At 45.1% G+C, this 19,977-nt stretch overlaps 2 pseudogenes; one reads left to right on the top strand and one right to left on the bottom strand.

The window, feature by feature from the left end:
* Positions 1-257: 257 nt before the first annotated feature.
* Positions 258-1,254, bottom strand: LOC140709352 (glyceraldehyde-3-phosphate dehydrogenase pseudogene; annotated as a pseudogene).
* Positions 1,255-5,337: 4,083 nt separating this feature from the next.
* LOC103224096 (3 beta-hydroxysteroid dehydrogenase/Delta 5-->4-isomerase type 1-like) lies at positions 5,338-13,520 on the top strand (annotated as a pseudogene).
* The last annotated feature ends 6,457 nt before the right edge of the window (positions 13,521-19,977 follow it).

The raw sequence follows: 19,977 nt of genomic DNA, 5'->3' as shown, positions 1-19,977 counted from the left end.
TCTTTTGCTGATCAGTAATCTTTGTGAGTCTTCCTAATATTGCATTTTTTTTTTCTGAGTACAGACAGGGGACTTTATGGGTGGTACATGACAAGGTGGGGTTCCCTAGGCACCTCCCTCTTCAGGGGGTCTGCACTAAACTGTGTGGAGGAGAGATTCTCAGTGTTGGGGGGGACTGAGTGCGGCAGGGACTCCCCAGCAGCTGAGGGCCTCTGCTTTCCTCTCATGCTATCGCTGGGGCTGGTGGTCCACAGGTCTTACTCCTTGGAGGCCACGTGAGCCATGAGGTTAACCACCCTGTTGCTGTAGCCAAACTCATTTTCACATCAGAAAATGAGCTTAACAAAGTGGTCATTGAGGGCAATGCCAGTCCCAGGATCCAAGGTGAAAGAGTGGGTGTCAGTGGTTCAGCTGGAGGAGACAACCTCGTTCTTAGTGTCGCACAAGATGCCCTTATGGGGGCCTTCTGATGCTGCTTCACCACCTTCTTGATGTTATCATATTTGGCATGTTTTTCCTGAGGGCAGGTCATATTTATGACCAAAATGTTTGTGGTGGGGACCTGGAATGTCATGCCAGTGCTCTTCCCATGCAGCTCATTGATATACTTGCCCACAGCCTTGACAGTGCCAGTAGATGCAAGGATGATGCAAGGATGATGCTCCTTTGAGCCCTGCAGCTGTCATGCTACAGTTTCACAGAGGGGCCATCCACAGTTTTCAGTCATAGCACTGACAGTGGTCATGAGTCCCTTCACTGTATTAAACTTGTCATGAATGATCTTGGTCAGAGGTGCTAAGCAATTGGTGGTACAAGAAACATTGCTGATGATCTTGAGGCTGTTGTCATATTTCTCATTGTTCATACCCATCACAAACATGGGGGTGTCAGCAGAGGGGTTAGAGATGATGATCCTTTTAACTGTCCCCTGCAAATGAGCCACACACTTCCCCATGGTAGTGAAGATGCCACTGGAATCTACGATGTGCTTAGTACCAGCATTGCCTTATTTGATTTTGGTGGGATTTAGCTTATGGAAGATGGTGGTGGGATTTCCATTGATGACAAGCTTCCCATTCTCAGCCTTTACAGTGCAAAGGAATTTGCCATGGGTGAAATCATATGGAACATGTAGACCATGTAGTTAAGCTCAATGAAGGGGTCATTGATGGTGACAATATCCACTTTACCAGAGTTATAAGTAGGCTTGGTGACCAGGCACCCAATAGGGCCAAATCCATTGACTCTGGCCTTCACCTTTACCATGGTGTCTCAGGGATGTGGCTGGCACTGCACAAGAAGATGTGGCTGTCTGTTGAACGGGAGAAGCGGAGAGCTGCAGCATATTATTTAACCCACAGTTATCATATTGAGAAATTCTTCACACACTCTGATGCCAATAGGTGGTGACTTGGGTGGGCATCACTTGACATAGCAGGCTGACATTCCCTGAGCATGTGGACAGTTCAGCTGTCTCAGTGTCACTTGTTTAAAAGACAGTCTTTTTCCCTATTGAATTTACTATTGTCAAAATCAATTGGCCATATGAATTTAGGCCATTAACTCACACATAGGCAAAAATTCCCTCAAAATAAATTATAGGCCTAAAATTAAGGGCTAAACTGTACACCTCTTAGAAGAAAACATAGATTAACATATTCATAATCTTGAATTAGGCAAAAACCCAAATTTTCCTGGTTAAAAAGTAGTTGAAAAATGAAACAGGATCAAAACTAAAAATGTTGGCATTTAAAAGCCATCAATAAGAAAATGAAGAGATAACCCATAGACTGAGAAAAAAAAATTCAAATCATATATTTGATAAAGGACTCATGTCCAGAATACGAAATGCACTTACAACTAAGCAACGAAAAGATAAATAACCCAATTTTAAAATAGGCAAAATTTCATCAAAAAGGTGTAGGAAGAGTCAACAAAGTACATGAAAAGATGATCAGCATCATCAGTCAGCAGGGAAATGCAAATCAGAACTACAACGAGACACCACTTCTTCCCCACTAGAGTGCTATAACAAAAAAGGACAGTAACACCTGGAGGAAGTGAAATAACAATGATGTGGAAAAACTAAAATACTCACGCAGTGTTGATGGGACATGCAGCCATGTTGGAAACCAGTTTCGCAGTATCTTAAAATGTTGAAGATACATTTACCATACGACCTAGCACTATCACTCCTAGCTATTTACCCAAAAGAAAAAATCCTATGTTCACACAACACATGAATGTGAATATTCATAGCAACTTTATCCGTAACAGTCCATAAAGTTGAAACACTCAAATATCTATCAACTGATAAAATGAATAAACTAATGGGAGCTATCCATATAATTTAATAGGATTTGGCACCTAAAAGGAATTAAATATTGATCTGTGCTGCCACATACATGAACCATAAAAGTATATTAAACTAAACGAAAGAAGACAGATACAAAAGACAACATATTGCATTATTCCATTTATATGGTCTCCAGAAAAGGCAAATCTGTAGAGTCAGAAAATCAATTAGGAGGTGCCTGGAGCTGGGGACTGGGAAAAAGTGGTGGTGATTGATGAACATGAGGGATTTCTTAGGAATGATAGAAATGTTGCAAAACAGGATCGTGGTGATGGTCACACAAGTCTAAAATTTTACTGAAAATAATCTAACTGCACACTTAAAATAAGCAAATGTTATGTCAATTATACCTCAGTAAAGCTATTTAAAAATAAAAGAAATTTAGTAGTGTGGCCCTCATCAGTCTTGCCCTTTGTTTAATTTCTCACTTTCTTTACGGCTTTTATTTATTGGTTCCACTCAGACACTCCAAGAGACGCTGGCTGAAATCTACAGCCTCCAGGACTCTCAACATCTGAGGGAATGTGCAGCCCCATACTGAAGGCAATGGGGGATCTATAAGGTGCACTCTAGCATGTGCTACAGCAGGCAAACATATGTGACGCGCCTGAATGGTTCAGATAGTGTTCCACATGTCTCAGCAAGACCCAGGGCCTGTTGCTATCAGAGAACAAGTTGTTATAGCACAGGGCCAACATTTTCTAGGCAAGTGGGTTTGAAGCATTGGTAGTCAGGTCCCAGGTAGCAGTTGAATGTCTACAACACGGGAGGAGGGCAAGACCTAGAGTGGGGTTTCAAACCAAACCATTTGTAGAATATTATTTCGAATAACTGTAGAAAGCATTATTTTCGAGTGTTTACGGGATGTTCACCAACACAGACCATATGCTGCACCATAAATCAAGTTTCAATATATATGTAAGGATCAAAATCATACAGAGTATATGCTATGGCCACAATAGTATTAAATTAGAAATCCATAAAAATAAGATACCTAGAAAATCCCCAATTTTAGAAAACAAGCAACGTACTCTGTTGGTATGGGTCACTTGGGTCAAAGACAAACTCACAAGAAAGAATTCAAAACATCAGTAACTGAATGATGATAACCCCATGCACCAAAATGTTGGACACAGCTGACATAGTGCTTAGAGAGAAACTTACAACTTTAAATGCCTGTAGAGGAAACGAACAAAGGACTAAAGTCAATTACCTACGCTTTTATAATAAGAACCCTGAAAAAAAAGAGTAAAGCAACCCCAAAGTTAATAAATATAAGCCAATAATAAAAATAAAGAAAATCATGAAATAGAAAAATAAACAAACAATAGAGACAATCAATGGTCAATTCTTCTGTACTCCATGCACAAAAATTCAGTTCAGAATGATTTTATATTTAAATATATATCCAGAACCACGGAGATCTTAGAAGAATAAATTAAGAAAATACAGGAGCTGGGCATGGTGGCTGACGCCTGTAATCCCAGCACTTTGGGAGGCTGAGGTGGGTGGATCACATGAGGTCAGGAGTTCAAGACCAGTCTGACCAATATGGTAAAACCCTGTCTCTTCTAAAAATACAAAAATTAGCCAGGCGTGGTGGTGCATGCCTGTAATCCCAGCTACTTGGGAGGCTGAGGCAAGAGAATTGCATGAACCCAGGAGATGGAGGTTGCAGTGAGCCAAGATCGTGCCACTGCACTCCAACCTGGGTGACAAAGCAAGACTCCAACTCAAAAAAAAAAAAAAATATATATATATATATATAGGAATAAAATGAGAATTCTGTAGGAATAAAAATCAGAGAGTAGTTGCTTACCAGGTAAATTGGGGGTAGGGGAGGGAATTAACTAAGAACAGGCAGAAAAGAACTTTCTGCAGTGAAGGAAGTGACCAGTACATTTTTTGGGTGCTACCTACATGAGCATACATAACTGTCAAGATTCATCAAACTGAACACTTGAGATCTGGGCATTTTAATGAATATAAATTACACCTCGATTTTTTTAAGTAAAGTGTCTTGGAGAGCTTACAGTGGTGAATTTGGGCAATTCTCAGACATACTCTCAAGGAGCATTCACAGCATCTTCAGAAATTTGCTGAGAATGGTTTTGTACCCAAGAATATGGGAAAAGTTCAAACATCTATGATAAGAGTCATTAGGGCATACAACCACAAATCCCCACTCTTGTGGTACAGGCCATATCATTAAGTGGTTAACACTAGATAGCTTTCCTTCAATGGTGTTCTTCATCTAGGAACCCCAGAGCTCTCCAGGGGAAAGTTACAACTGAGGTTTTGGATATATTGAATAGGAAAGTAAGTCACGTCCATAAAACTTAGTGATTGGAGCTGTCACCATTGCGAATTTCTAAACTTTGCAAGACAGCAGCAACATTTCAAATGACACTCTGCGAGAGGAGATAATGAGCTAATGCAGATTTCCTTCCAAACATATTTACTGCACAAAGGCAAAGTTCACATTACACTTGGAGATTTCTCTCAGTCTAGTTTAAGATCACAGATTGCGGATCCCCGACATCTGGTATCAACCGACCAGTGTCCTGTTAATGTTAAACCTAAGACTCTTTACCGCACTGCGGCCTTAGAATTGGACTTCTCTTCCCGTTGCTGGGAAGAATTAGAGATATACATTAAAGGTCACTATTCTTCTGAGAAAAGGGATGCTGTAGGAGGTGGGAGCAATGAGTATGTGGCAGGAGTTCAAGGGGATAAGGGGCAAGCCAGAAGCCACAGAGCAGAAAGCTCCAGGGCTCCCTTAGGGGATGAAGTGACCAGCACCCTGAGTCTTCTGTTCAGCTTTGAACAATCTAACAATAAGAGCTTCTTCATTTTCTTTCAGCTACTCCTGGCAATGGTGGAGACATGGAATTTTTGCAGAAAATGGGGTGCAGGAAAATAAGATATCTGTGTGAGTATATAACCATTTGACCTCTTTTTTTAGCCTTCTCCAGGGTCACCCTGGAATCAGATCTGCTCCCCAGCATCTTCTGTTTCCTAGAGTGTGTTGCCTGCTACTTTGGATTGGCCATGATGGGCTGGAGCTGCCTTGTGACAGAAGCAGGAGGGTTTCTGGGTCAATCATCCGCCCCTTGGTGGAGGAGAAGGAGCTGAAGGAGATCAGGGCCTTGGACAAGGCCTTCAGATCGGAATTGAGGAAGGAATTTTCCTTGATTCATGGGTGTGTGGCTCCATTTTAAACCGTGCATGGGTGCAAGAAGGTGGACCTTTTCTAGCAAGTTATAGAAAGTTGTAGTCAAATCTAAGCCAATCCTCCACCCACAGTCTAAAAAAGAAAAAGAAAGAAAGAAAAAAAGAAAATTAAATAGTATGAAATGGCATGGTGTGAAAGATTCTGGATGGTGTGTCCAGAGACTGGATTCCGGTCCTAACCCAGAACTTAAGAGGCAGCCACTTGGACACCAGGCCCCTTTTCTTCTCATCTAGAAAATCCCACATCAGTTATTTTTCTTGTCCACAACTTTTTTATGTCCTGAAGCTTTATGTCTTGGCAATTGCTTCGCAACATTCACAAAGGACACCATTTACTTGGAGACCTCACCAGGGGGTCCCTGCCTCTCTAGACTGCCCTGAGCTTTGTTTTGTTTTGTAGCAACCTTGACACCTTTGGTGAAGGCAAAATAAAAGGAAGTGAAGGTATGGATGAGTGTGTAAGTGTGTGTGTGTGTGAGAGAGAGAGAGACAGAGAGCAAAAGAGAGAGAGAAAATGAGGGGGAAAGAAAACCAGAGAGAGAGAATGAGAAAGAGAGAATGCATGAGAAAGAGTGAGACAGAGAGGGAGAGGAGAGAGAGAGAGCATCAGTGAGAGAGAGAGACAGCATGCACAATTGCACAGCTAAGAGCAGAGACAGAGGAAGAGGCAGTATAAGGCCAGATATCCCTCTTTTCAATTTGTCGTCTAAGGCTTTATTTTTTAACCATTTGTCTCTGTTGCTCAATACCCCCAGGAAATTGCAGACCTTGCTCTAGCAACTCCTTGTGCAAATAACCCCATGAGGAAAGTAAAAGGAGTCATATCCAACTGGACAATGAACTATCAAGGTCCAGAAACATAAAGCAACTTGCCAAGACCATCTGGTTAATGCGTAGCAGAGCTCAGACCAGAGCTTCATCCAGAAGCATCATCACTTTACCCTGGAGCTGATACTTGGCAAAGTGGGTCTTTGCCTCCCTGGGTGCCCAATTCCCTGTCCTCCTCCCCAACCCAGGGGATGGGTGAACTGTGTGTCTACACCTGGGCTCTGACTGTGCAGAGAGCCATGCCCTGCCCTCAGAGAAGCCTCTACTTGACAGCACTCATGAACCACCACACCCAAAACTCTGCTCTTCTTTTGTTCTTCTCTGACCTCTTCCAATTTCCTCCACCTTCTATTTTCATGGTGTCTTTCATAACAAATACTAACACAAGACCAAGATTAAATGTTTGTAATCCTTATGTGTCACCAATATTTGCAATCTAACACCTAATACCAGAAAAAAAGCAATGCTCAGCCTAGAGGAATTGTTCCTTATGGTGAAAAGGTAGGGGATATAACGGATGGGCAGTGGCCTGTATGAAGATAAAAACAGAGAATCCTTTCAGTGTTCTTTCTGTGCCAGATACTATGCTACAGGTTTTGCATGTGCTGACTCATTTGTTACTCATAGCAACCCTATGAGATTGTTAATATTATTGTCCTCCTTTCTTACAGATTAGGAGACAGACACAGAGAGGTTAATTAACTCATCGAAAGTCTCAGAGTTAGAATATGGCAAAACTGGATTTGAACCCTTGAGGTCTAGTGCAGCATCTGTGCTCTTAACCAATAGTTCTTCTAGCAGCTTGGGGAAACAGGAAGTTATGGGTTCATCCACAAAGTCCCCTTTCCTGGTCTCTAGATCCCTGTGAACTCACTGAGGAAGAGCCTTTTCTCTTGGCTTTAGACTTCTATATCTTTGAAATGGCAATTCCTTTGAGCCAGTCTGTCTGAAGTTGGCAGCAAAGGGGAAGCAGAGGAAGGGAGCAGGAAGTGCAGAGGTGGAAATACAACCAGGGAAAATTCCACTCTCAGTCTGTTACCCACGTCCTCCCCAGCAGCCTCTTCCCTGCCTCCCCCATTGCAGAGCCTCCTTGGAGTTTCCTGGCAATAGGAAGGGGCTGGGAGTAGACAAAACATGACAGAGGCATGAGGGGAGTAAATGGTCCCATCTGAACCCCTGGAAGGAATTACTCTGGTCTTGAATTTTTCACTCTGAATTTTACTCTCACTGTTCTTTGGCCTTTGTTGTCAGTTTCAGTTGAACTGGCTTATTCTTACTCTTTCTCAGAAAAGTTTATTGTAAACAGCCAGTCCTGTACCTGGTGTACAGGGTACAAGGCTTGGTGGTGGGGTGGGCAAGTTTGAGTCTCCACTAGAAACGTGACCTTAGATCTGTCCCTTAACCTCTCTGAACCTCAGTTTCCTCGTCAATAAAGTGGGACTCAGAAAACCTATCTCATGAGATTGCTGTAAAAGGAAATAAGCAAGTTGTGAGTGGTATGCAGATTGTAAAGCACAAACAAGTGTAGAGTATTTATCCAAGCTCCATGTACCACAGTGTTCATGGCGTGGGCTAATTCCAGGTGACAACTTTACTGTCAGCATCATGTCTTGGGGATTTCAGAGGAGCCTGAAGACATTAAAGTTGTAACCACTGCCCTTGGCTAAACAGCTGGAATATTAGTTCATTGGTCGCTAACTTTCAGCATTGCTATCTTCTTTTCAAATCTGATGAGTTTTTCATGGAAATTCCTCATTTAAGCCCATCCGCGGTTCCCTAGTAATGGCTCCACTCTCCTCCCGATTGCCCAAGCAGGAAACCACAGGGGTGATTTTGTCTTCTTTTTCTCTCAACCCAGATCCAGTAGGTATCAGGACCTTTAAGGTAAGGTCTGAAATTCAAACCTGTTGTATCTGCCCTCCTCTGCTTCCACTGCTGGACCCTGCTTCCAGACCTCATCGAAACCTTGGCACAGATACTCTGATTAATCTCTTAATTACCTTACTTTCTCATATCCCCTATTTCAGTCCATTTTATATCCTCAAGCCAAGGTTGACTTCCTACATCATAATTCTGCTTCTGTTTCTCTGTCTCTCTCACTTTTTTTTAATAGGCTTTGGCTGTGCCACCAAGGCTGAGTGCAGAGGAATGATCTCTGCTCACTGCCACCTTCACCTCCTGGGCTCCATTCATCCTCCTTTCTCAGTCTCCCAAGCAGCTAGGACTATAGGCAGGCACCACAACGCCCAGCTAATTTTTGTATTTTTAGTAGAGACGGGGTTTCATGAGGCTGTCCAGGCTGGTCTTGACCTCCTAGGTGCAAGCAGTCAGCCCACCTCAGCCTCCCAAAGTGCTAGAATTACAGGTGTGAGCCACCATGCTCTACCTGGTTCTCTACTTATTCCAAATATAAATAAGGGATTTTCTTTTACATGGTGCTGGAGACCCAAAACCATGATCCCGCATCACCTGCAGAATTAAATTTGAATTTTCCCTCTTACACCCAACTCTCCACAATCACCCTACTCTCTTTCAATATTTTAGTGAGTTTCCCATGACTCTAGAAATGCTTATATTCCAGGTACACCTGACAGCTCATTGCTCAGATTACTTTTCTGAAATGAGATGCAATAGAAACAGATGTTTGCTCTTTCCCAATAAATTGCTACATATTCTGACTTCTATGTCTTTGTTTACTTGTTCCTTCCATGGAAAGTACACCCTCCACTCCAACACCATGACTCTAACCATCCCCGAACACCTATGTAACATCATCTTTATCAGGAAACTTCCAAGCCAGTTTCAGAAATATTCCGATAACCTGACCCATGTTCACACAGAGCTCCAGAACAAGACCAAGCTGACAGTGCTGGAAGGAAACATTCTGGATGAGCCATGCCTGAAGAGAGCCTGCCAGGACATCTTGGTCATCATCCACACCACCTCTATCATAGACGTCATCGGTGTCACTCACAGAGAGTCTGTCATGAACGTCAATGAGAAAGGTACAGTAGCCTGGGGAGGAGATGAAGCAAGGTGGGGGATTAAGGATCACAAAGAAGGACAGGAAAGGAAAAGAAGTCCCTCCACGGAACACCTGCTATGCTGTGGGCCACGTGTCTTTGCTAATCACTACCAACTGGGGGAGTTCAGAGCTGCTGTCTTCAGCTTTTTACATGAGGAAACCAGTGCTAGAGATGGCAAGTAACTTGTGCAGGGCCCCCCAGGTGAGTAAGTAAGTAGGAGAGTTAGACTTTAAACTCACTCCTGTGTGACTCCAAAGACTGTGGACACTTTTTCTATTATGGCTCCAGTCAAAAGTCGACTAAACTCCGACTTCAGATTCTTGATATCCAGCCACTCTTTGCCTCTGGGACAGAATCAAATCTTCCAGGTGCCACCACAGTCATCATTTTAAACCTGGTGTGTAGGCTGATGATAATGAAATCGGAAAAATTCCCTCGTCCCCCTCAGCAGGCATGCAGTGGGGGTGTGGCTTGCTTCTTCAGTGCCTCACTGCTCAAACCTCTACGGGAGCATACAGACAGGCACGCTGTGGGACTCTGACACCATGGCAGTGTCTGCGGTGAATGTTTACACCTCCTGAAACCCCAGTGGGTGTGTGTTACACGTGCTCTTTTAGTCTTGTTCGTTTAGTTTTGACATCTATAGGTGGCTTGTTTTAACCAGCTAAATTAGACCCTCTACCTTGTCGGAAATTCAGAGGGCTTTCTGTATCTCGGGTTGTTGCTTTGGTTACCAGGGGAATCGGATCACACCTGGGCTGGGAGAATGAGTGCCAGGTTTTGTTGAGTGGAGGCAGCTCTCAGCAGCAGGAGGATGCCAGAATGGGAGGGTTTGCCCATGGAGTTGGCAGCTCAACTGCCCAACTCTTCTCCGACTGTCCCAGGGAAACCCCACATCACTCTGCTGGGCGGTGTGTTCCTCCTAACGTCCAGCTGCCTGTGTGTTCCTCTGCTGATGTGTTCGCCCGTTGATGTGCCCCTTCTGACATTCAGTCCCTTCTGTCTTCTTTTGCCAATCTGCTTCTCTCATTGTCTGGCAACTTGTGTGTGTCCTGCTAGGGTCTTGGGGTTTTTTATAGGCACAGAATGGGGGCATGACAGGCCAGGGTGGTCGTGGGAAATGCAACATTTGGGCAGAAAATGCTTGTCTTCATCTACGTCCCTGGGAGTGGAGCCCTAGCCAGGGACTACACCCTCCTTCACCCAGCACTTCCCTTCCCCACTCCCATATCATTTAAAGGGACCACGCTCTTCCCTTCCCAGCACTCCCATATCAAGAACTTTCAGAGCCCTGCTGCCCTCCTCAAAGAAGTTTTCTCAAGAGAACTAGCAAAACTGGTTCACAGTGGTCTGTCAGGACAGAATTATCCAGCACATGCTTTCTCACAATATTTTCTTAACAAAAAGGGTTTCCAGGTGTCCAGAATACACAATCTCTTCAGATCACTACAGGGCCTGCTCTTACAGAGCCATTCCCAGCCAGGTGTCCAAAGTGCACCTTCATTCAATCTTCATCCCTTAAAGTCTTGATGGTCTTTCTGAATTGCAGCTTTCCAAACCACTTTAAATTCAGACACATTTCCTTAAGGAATCTTGTCCTGCAGTCTCACCATCTGATTCCCAGAGCCCAGTCTCTTCAGTACCACAGCACCCAACCGCGGGCCTGGCCCTCCACATTCAGTCTATTCCGACACCTTTTCTAAAGCAGCTAATTGCTTTTGAGTATCCAGCACCATCTCAATAAAAAATCTTTCCAGTTTCTACTTACGCATACCTTTAAGTACCTCTACAGTGCAAGGAGGGTGTTACGAGTAACCAGTTTTTCATTTGAATTCTTAACTCTCCACAACTCCCAACAACAAGAAATGCGAAATGACAGGGGAAGTGTTAGAGGCATCTGTTTCCTAAACCATGATCACTCCAAGGCTTAGAAAACATTTCACAATGTTGGTCATTTCCCTCTTGAAGGTAAACTACTTCCACATTTTCTCTACCATCAGATTAATTGTTGAAAACATGAGGCTGTCTGTCCAGAAACTCAAATTCCACAGAAACTTTAAACGGGGTCAAGAATTTAAAAAAAAGAAAGAAAGAAAGAAAAAATAATAATCCTTACCTAGGAAATTCCTTCCTTCTTCAAGGGAAGGCACTCCGAGCACCTCCATGAGCTTCATTCACTTCCACACAGCTCAGGGGATGCTGCCAGGTTCTCCCAGTGCAGGTGTTACCAGCAGAGGGCACAATCCTCTCCGCAGTCCTCCACCAGGCTCCACAGGAAACGCCAGGGCAGGGTTAAAGGAAGGTTTAGCACCCCCACTTTACATAACCAGGTAAACAGAGTCACAGCCAGAATTGGAAGCAGCTTTCCCAGGGAACACACAATCAGGAAAAGAGTGTGGGTTTCCAGCACCTCCCCACAAGCCACTGTTTGCTCAGTGACTCCAGGAATGGTCCTTGTGACTAAGTTTTATCAGTCCACTCAAAATGAGAAAAATACCAGCAATTGCATGTATATTTTGGAGTGTATATTGCTTATATACAACTGTGTATGGGTATGTGTGTGACATAATTTCTTCCACTGCCCTTTTCTGCCTAAGGACTGGTACTATCCATATTCTCAGAGTATAGCTTCTTGATTTTTTAGTTTTTCAATAACCTGCCTTTAATGGTATTGATGTCACATTATAATTTTCAACATCCTTACTTTGCAAAATATAAAGTGATAACCCAAGGTCCTTTGCCAAAATTACAGTACACACACACACACACACATCCATACACCTAAAAGTCTAGAAATTCTTGCTCTCCAGAACCCATATATCAGTTTCTTTTCATTTTAGTGTTTTTCCTATGGCTGTAGCATGGCCCAGTCTCAGTCGGAGTGACAGAAGAATGGACCCCGAGTCTGTTATAACCACTGCACTAGGGAATGGAGATATATGCATGTGGTTGGGGCCCCTTAGTTATATTTCCTGACACTGACAGCATGCTTTTCGTTGGTAGGTACCCAGCTTCTGTTGGAGGCCTGTGTCCAAGCTACTGTGCCAATCTTCATCTACACCAGTACCCTAGAGGTAGTCGGGCCCAACTCCTACAAGGAAATCATCCAGAATGGCCATGAAGAGCCTCTGGAAAACACATGGTCTGCTCCATACCCATACAGCAAAAAGCTTGCTGAGAAGGCAGTGCTGGCGGCCAATGTGTGGACTCTGAAAAATGGTGCCACCTTGTACACTTGTGCCTTAAGACCAATGTTTATCTATGGGGAAGGAAGCCCAATCCTTTCTGCCAGTATAGATGAGGCGCGAAACACAATAGGATCCTGTCAAGTTTCCGCAAGTTCTCCAGAGTCAACCCAGTCTATGTTGGCAACGTGGCCTGGGCCCACATTCTGGCCTTGAGGGTCCTGCAGGAACCCAGGAAGGCCCCAAGTATCCGAGGACAGTTCTACTACATCTCAGATGACACGCCTCACCAAAGTTATGATAACCTTAATTACACCCTGAGTAAAGAGTTCGGCCTCCGCCTTGATTCCAGATGGAGCCTTCCTTTAGCCCTGATGTACTGGATTGGTTTCCTGCTGGAAATAGTGAGCTTCCTGCTCAGACCCATTTACATCTATGGACCGCCCTTCAACCGCCACACAGTGACATTGTCAAATAGCGTGTTCACCTTCGTTTACAAGAAGACTTAGCGAGATCTGGCGTATGAGCCGCTCTACAGCTGGGAGGAAGCCAAGCAGAAAACCGTGGAGTGGGTGGGTTCCCTTGTGGACCGGCACGAGGAGACCCTGAAGTCCAAGACTCAGTGATTTAAGGATGACAGAGATGTGCATGTGGGTATTGTTAGGAGATGTCATCAAGCTCCACCCTCCTGGCTTCGTACAGCGTACAGAAGGTGACAAGGGCACAAGCCCAGGTCCTGCCTCCTCCCTTTCACACAATGCCCAACTTATTGTCTTCCTCATGTCATCAAAACCTGCCCAGTCCCTGGCCCAACCAGAAACTTTCTGTGCTAATCATATACCAGAGGAAGGACAATGTGATTTGCTTTTTCCAAACCTCAGTGACTGATTCTGAAAAATTGTGGTCCTTTTTTTTTTTTTTTTTTTTTTTTTTTTTGAGACAGAGTCTTGCTCTGTCTCCCAGGCTGGAGTGCAGTGGTGCGATCTCAGCTCACTGCAAGCTCTGCCTCCTGGGTTCACGCCATTCTCCAGCCTCAGCATCCCGAGTAGCTGGGACTACAGGTGCCCACTACCACAACACCGGCTGATTTTTTGTATTTTTAGTAGAGACGGGGTTTCACGGTGTTAGCCAGGATGGTCTCAATCTCCTGAGCTCGTGATCTGCCCGCCTCGGTCTCCCAAAGTGCTGGGATTACAGGTGTCATCCACTGTGTGAGCCACTGCGTCTGGCTTGTGGTCTCTTTTAACTTGAGGGTCGCTTTTAACTACTACAGCTCCAATTTTCCTCTTAAATGAGAAAGGATTTCATTTCTTTTCTTTTAAATCTCCTATTTCTTCACACGGTTCAATGTAAAGAGCAATAAATGTTTTAATGCCTAACCTGGAGAGAAGCATGGTTTCTGTTAATATATACTTTCCTCGTTTCTTTTCATTTCCAGGTATCACCATCTTTTACATAGGAGAGTAGCATGAAGCTGGGGATGGGGGGTAGGCAGAGTAGCGGGAGGGTCAGGAAGGGCGGTGAAGACTGAATGAGTTCTACTATGTTTCAGGCATGTACAACATGACCTACATATGACATATATTCCCTCACTGAATACTCATCAGAAACCTATCAGGTGGGGGTGACTATTCCCATTTTACCATTGAGGAAACTTGTTCACAGTCACACTAACTGATTAATGGCTAGCCCTTCTACCAGGGACTTGGCCTTGAAAGTCCTTATCTTTCCATGGAATCACACAGCCTGAACTCGTCTTGGTGGTGGTACAGCAGAGCACCACGGCGTGGTGATACTTGGGAGAGCCCCAGGTTTTTTGGGTTACCTCTTTCTTGCCCAGTCCACATGCAGGGGATTCTCTAGAACCCAGGAGAATCCCTGAGGGGCATCTGAAAGAGTTTGCATGCCTTTCCTAATGGACCTGAGCAAAGCTGAGAGAAACAAAAAATGCATCCAGCCTCTATCAGCTTCAGTGCCAATTTCATAGAAGGTCTCTAGAACACTCCTGGCTATATGTGTGTTGGCCATTCTGATCATACATAACCCTGCATTTCACCCTTTCAAATCACACAAAGAGCCACGCCATGGGTTCCTGAGCAAGTAAAGAAAACAAGTGTGAACTTCCCCCAAAATATACCTTCTACTCAGCCCAAAATTAGAAGTCTACTATCCCACATGCCGAGATTTAACTGCCTCCCTCTCTTCTTTCTCCTTCTCTTCTTTAAATCATATCCTTTCTCCCTTTATTCTTCCATATCCTTAGCCTCTTTCTTCCCTCTACTTCCTCTTTAATCACTGGCTCTCTCATTCTTCTCAATTCCCCTGAAGAGAGGAGGTCAATAAAGACAAGTTTGGTGACTTCAGTGATGACATAGTCATTAACCAATCAGTGAAAACACAGTCAAAAGAAACACTGTCAGGGGCATCAGGGACAGAGCTGAACTGAAGCAGGTGCGGAGGTTGCCGTGGGTCCAGAGTGTGGGGACAGAAGCTGTCTCCCTCCGGACCTGGGTGTATCACAGCAATGATGAGAGTCACACCCAACATCAAAATGGCTTCTTTCTTACACAGGAAATTAACAGATCATTAATCAGTTGAATTCGATTACTACAATGGAGTTAGTTTCAGTGTTCATTCTGAAGAGAAAAGGGAACCATATTCTGGCCCAGATCAACAGGTTTCCACCACTTTCAAAACCCCAAGGAACAGATAATCAGCACTAGCATCAGGGGGGAGTGGCCCCAGGCAGTTGGATAAGGTGAAAAATGCAACATCCCTCCTTCCCCAGCCGTGCACAAAATGCAAGAGCCAGCATCTCTCCAGCTCTTGTAAGGTGTGCTCACGATCCATATGTTAATGTCAAGTACCATGGGAATCAACGGAGGGTGGTGGAATCGGGGACAAGAGCCCTTCCCCCGGCTTTTCAGCCTAGTGAAACCCTACACTTATGAAACCACCAGGGCAATTTTCACAGGGAAAGGAAGGAAAAGGACAGAGCTCCAACGGGCAGCGAGGGGAGTTCTAAGAAAGAGACGAGGGGGCCAGATGAGTCAACAGTCTCAACTGAACAAGTACAAAGACCTCAGAGTGTTGTGGCCAACAAAATATGCCATCCCTTCTTACACCTGAGGGTACCAAGCAGGCAGAGCTCCTGCACCAAGCCCCGCAGCACTTCACGTGATGCACCACACGGAGGCAGCAAAGGCTAGGAGGGAAGAACAAGGAAGCCTGACCTGGCCTGGATTTTTGAGTCCTTTTTCTCCACCAAGGTGACTTTGCAGGGTACCTAATACAGGATTGAATGAAAGCACGGGCCAGTGCTCAGCCACCGGCTTAAGGGCTAGGTGTATATGAGTACTGAGAATGGAGCTGAGCCGAATTCACTGGGAAAAGCCACAGGAGCCAGTGGGGCTTGAATGAGGCCTTGAATTCCTCGGTCCAGACAGTGAGCATAGCCCAAGCAGTGGTGCAGAGGAGGACAGGGGGGCATGAGGAGTCCCCTCGCCTCCTGGAAAGCACGTACAGAGGGCAGATGAGAGAGCTCGGGTGCCAGACTAAGCCACAGATTGGATAGGCAGGTTTGAAGGGCCGGGGTGGGCCCCACAGCCTGTGATGGACTGGTGAGAACTGGCAGGAAAGTGGCCGGAGGCCAAATCTTATGATGTGAAATCCTGTGATTTCTAAATATTAGTGACTAACTCTAAATTTGAAAAAGCAGTGTGAAGATCTGCTTCGGGAGAGGGATGTGTGGGCTAGTGTTTAAAGTGTATCTGCAATAATTTATATCTTAAAACGTGGTGGCGAGGTGTCAGCAGCAAATCTGTTCATTCTTGGCGATAAGTCCCAAATATACATTATTATATCATATTCTCTGCTTTCCTGTATGGTTAACATAGGTTATAATTTTTTAATAAATTATATTTGGTGGGAGAAAAATAAGCAAACTAAGAAATCACATTCACAGGCTGGCCCCAGGATTTAAGGCCTCTGATTTTCCACTTCTGCTCCCAGTCTCGTGGTCCAGTGTGGGAGATAAAGTAGGAGACATGTTAGGTGCTGTGCACAGTAAATGTGAAGAGTGCCATAAGAAAGGAAAATGCTTCCAGGAGATCCATTCATAGGGGATTCATGGGGTCCTTGCATTTGGGCTAAATATCAGAAGATGGGTAGGATTTCAACAGACAGGAATGCGAGGAAAAGTATTCCAGGTAGAGACAATGGAGTCTGCAAAGACCCAGGATGGGAAAGGGGTCACTTTTAGGGAACAATGAGACCAGACCAGACAGCACTATGCCAAGGGAGAAATGGAAGATACACCTGGAAAGACATGCTGGGCACACACAGGATCACCCAGGGCCACCCCTGGAGACGCCCTGCCTGCTTCCCTCACTGACCTCAGAGTAGGAGTTCTGTGTCCCCATTAAAGACAACTTGAGCCAGACACAATGGCTCACGCCTGTAATCCCAGCAATTTGGGAGGCTGAGGCAGGTGAATCACCTGAGGTCAGGAGTTCAAGACCAGCCTGGCCAACATGGCAAAAGCCCCTCTCTACTAAAAATGCAAAAAAAATAGCCAGGCAAGGTGTTGGCGCCTGTAATCCCAGCTACTTGGGAGGCAGAGGCAGAACTGCTTGAACCCGGGAGGCAGAGGTTGCAGTGAGCCGAGATTGCGGTAATGTACTCCAGCCTGGGTGACAGAGTGAGACTATCTCAAAAAAAAAAAAAAAAAAAAAAAGACAACTTGACATTCAATTACTTCACACATACAACATGCCTCATGTTCTCTCAAAAACTGGACTCTACAGGAAGAGAATGTCTCCTTTAGCAATGAATATTGATGGTGATGCTAAAAGCTGGGACATCATTCACTATGCAATGGGAATTGTTCAACCATCCCTGGAAGATTACCTTGGCAGCATGTTGTAGGATGGACTGAAAGAGATGAAGAGGATACTTCAAGAATCAAGGTAAGAAATGAAGGCCTGGTTTATGTGTTGGTAGCAAAACAGAATACAGGGGCAACTGAGGCAGGCCCGAGGCAGAATGGCCGCTAGTTTAGACAGGACTGGGTGTGAGCACAGAATTCTCATGCACGCACTTTCTCAAGCCGGAAACCTGAATGGCAGCCCCCCACTCCTCCCACCTATCATTCAGCACTACCCACTTGACCTCCACAACGCCTCTTGCATGTATCCTCTTCCTCCCTGGTAACATCATTCCTACTTGTACCCACCACAGGCCTCCCTGTCTTGAAGAGTCACCCATGAAATCTATCCTCAGCAGTGTTGCCAGAGTGCTGTCCAAACTAGTCTCACCATGTCATGCCCTTTCTTAAAAGCAACCACTAGGGAGAGCCCCAGGACTGTCAGGACTGTCAGGGTGAGCCTGAGCGCCTCAGCATAACATAGAGGGCCTCTGAAGACCTGGGCACTGCCTAACACTCGAGACTAATTCTCATCAATCCCTGCCCTATCCCCAGATTCTCCTACTTTGTGCCTCAACAATTTTCCAAACTCAGCGCTTCCTGCATGCTGCATGCTTTTACATCCACCCAGGCCGGTGCACGGCATTCCTTCTGCTTAGAGGGTCCCCAGCTCTCCTGCCAGTGCAGCATCCTTCCCAGCTCCTTATTCACCAACCAAAGCACCTCTTTTTACACCCTCCATGCTTTGTGCATATCTAGTTGCCCTGCCGTTAATTTTTCATTTATATGTCCTGTTCCTCACCCCTACACTTACATATCCTGAGGCCAGTAACTCACCATGTCATCTCTCTGTCCTCAGTGACTGACACAAAATAGACACATGGGCTGATGGATGGAAGGATGAAACACAAGCAAACCCAACTGTTAGGATGGAGAGAGGAGGTGATGGGGAGTCGGGAAGCAGAATGCTTTGAATGACAAAGCAAGAAATAATTCAAAGATGAATTTTCAAGGTGTCGATGAAACTGAAGAAGCTGGATCATCATGATGAGAGCTGGGAAGGAGAGAAGCCACACAGCGGGTGTGGTGCTGAGAATGAACTCATTTGTGTGATATGAAGAGTGAGTGGGGTTGTGAGAGGCCCATGAGCAGGGAAAGGGAAAGGCTGATGAAGGCGAAGACCAGCTGCCAAAGTTATAAAGAGACTGGGAATTAGATCCAAAACCTGAAATTGTGCAATGCCTAGAGCATTTTTATACTACAAAAAAAGGAAATCTGCTTTTGAAAATTGAATTCAGAAGAGAATCTCCCACTCTTAGTTGACTCAAGTGAGGACCACACAACCTCTCTGTCTACATGTGCTTCTTAAGACATCGGGGGACTCTGGTGGAAATTGGAGGGGAGTTCTTTTCCTTTATCTTGGCCCAGGATCCCACCTAGTGGTAATGAGCAGGGAATGGAGTCGGCGATCTGAGGCATGAAAGAGGTTCATTATGAAGTGGAGAGGGAAGGCTGGATGAAAAGAAAGTGGCTTGGCCACTCTGTCCCTAAAGGCAGGGGGCACTGGGGTCAGTTGCAGACTCCAAAACAGTCAGTAATCTGTTCTGGAAACATGAAGCTCCCTATTGAACAGTGCAATCTTTCCTCAAGAAACGGAAGAACCAGCACTAATGAAGTCAGCCCTTCTTCCAAAACAGGTACTGGCGACAGAGGGGTGGGTGTGAGATGGGCTCTGGGCCTATTGTCATCTTAGCATGAACCCTGGCCACTGAAGTAGGAATACCCTTCTCATGAGCCCGGCCTTAACTCCCTCCCGCACCAGCTGGAGTCTGTCAAATCCCTGGTGTAGCTCTGAGCAGAGCAGCTCTCTAGGCACACGGCTGGTGAGGTCACCCAGGACCTGTGCTTGGCTTAAGGCGCTGCCATGGGACCCCACATTTCATTTTGCACTGATCCCTGTAAAATATGCAGTGAATACTGATTATGAGAACTTCTTTCAACAGGAGGCAAAATACCTATTGCTGACCTATCATGGGTAAATGAAAAAAGCTCCCTGGTTCCTACAGGGCAGATCAACATCTTTGTGGAGTTCAGATTTTCGAGCAAAGAAAGCTTCATCAGGCATGGCGGGGCACACCTGTATTCCCAGGTACTGGGAGGCTAAAGGGGAAGATCACTTGAATCCAGGAATTCAATGCCGGACAAGACTTCATGTCTAAATTTTTTTATTAAATTGAAGTTAAAGAAGGATCTAGGGACCTTTATTCCAGCTTTAACTGTGGACTCCTTTCCTTCTTTCATTTTACCAATGAGGAAAGTGAGGCCTGGGAAGTGAGATGACTTTCCCAATGTTCACCTAGGCCACTGTCTGTAATGGTGACCTAGGATTTGCTACCTTTCAGATGAAAAGGGGGGTTGAAAGCA

Source organism: Chlorocebus sabaeus, chromosome 20 (assembly GCF_047675955.1).
Source record: "Chlorocebus sabaeus isolate Y175 chromosome 20, mChlSab1.0.hap1, whole genome shotgun sequence".
Classification (NCBI taxonomy): domain Eukaryota; kingdom Metazoa; phylum Chordata; class Mammalia; order Primates; family Cercopithecidae; genus Chlorocebus; species Chlorocebus sabaeus.
Note: the sequence above shows the minus strand (reverse complement) of the source record. Positions and strands in the feature narration are given on the sequence as shown.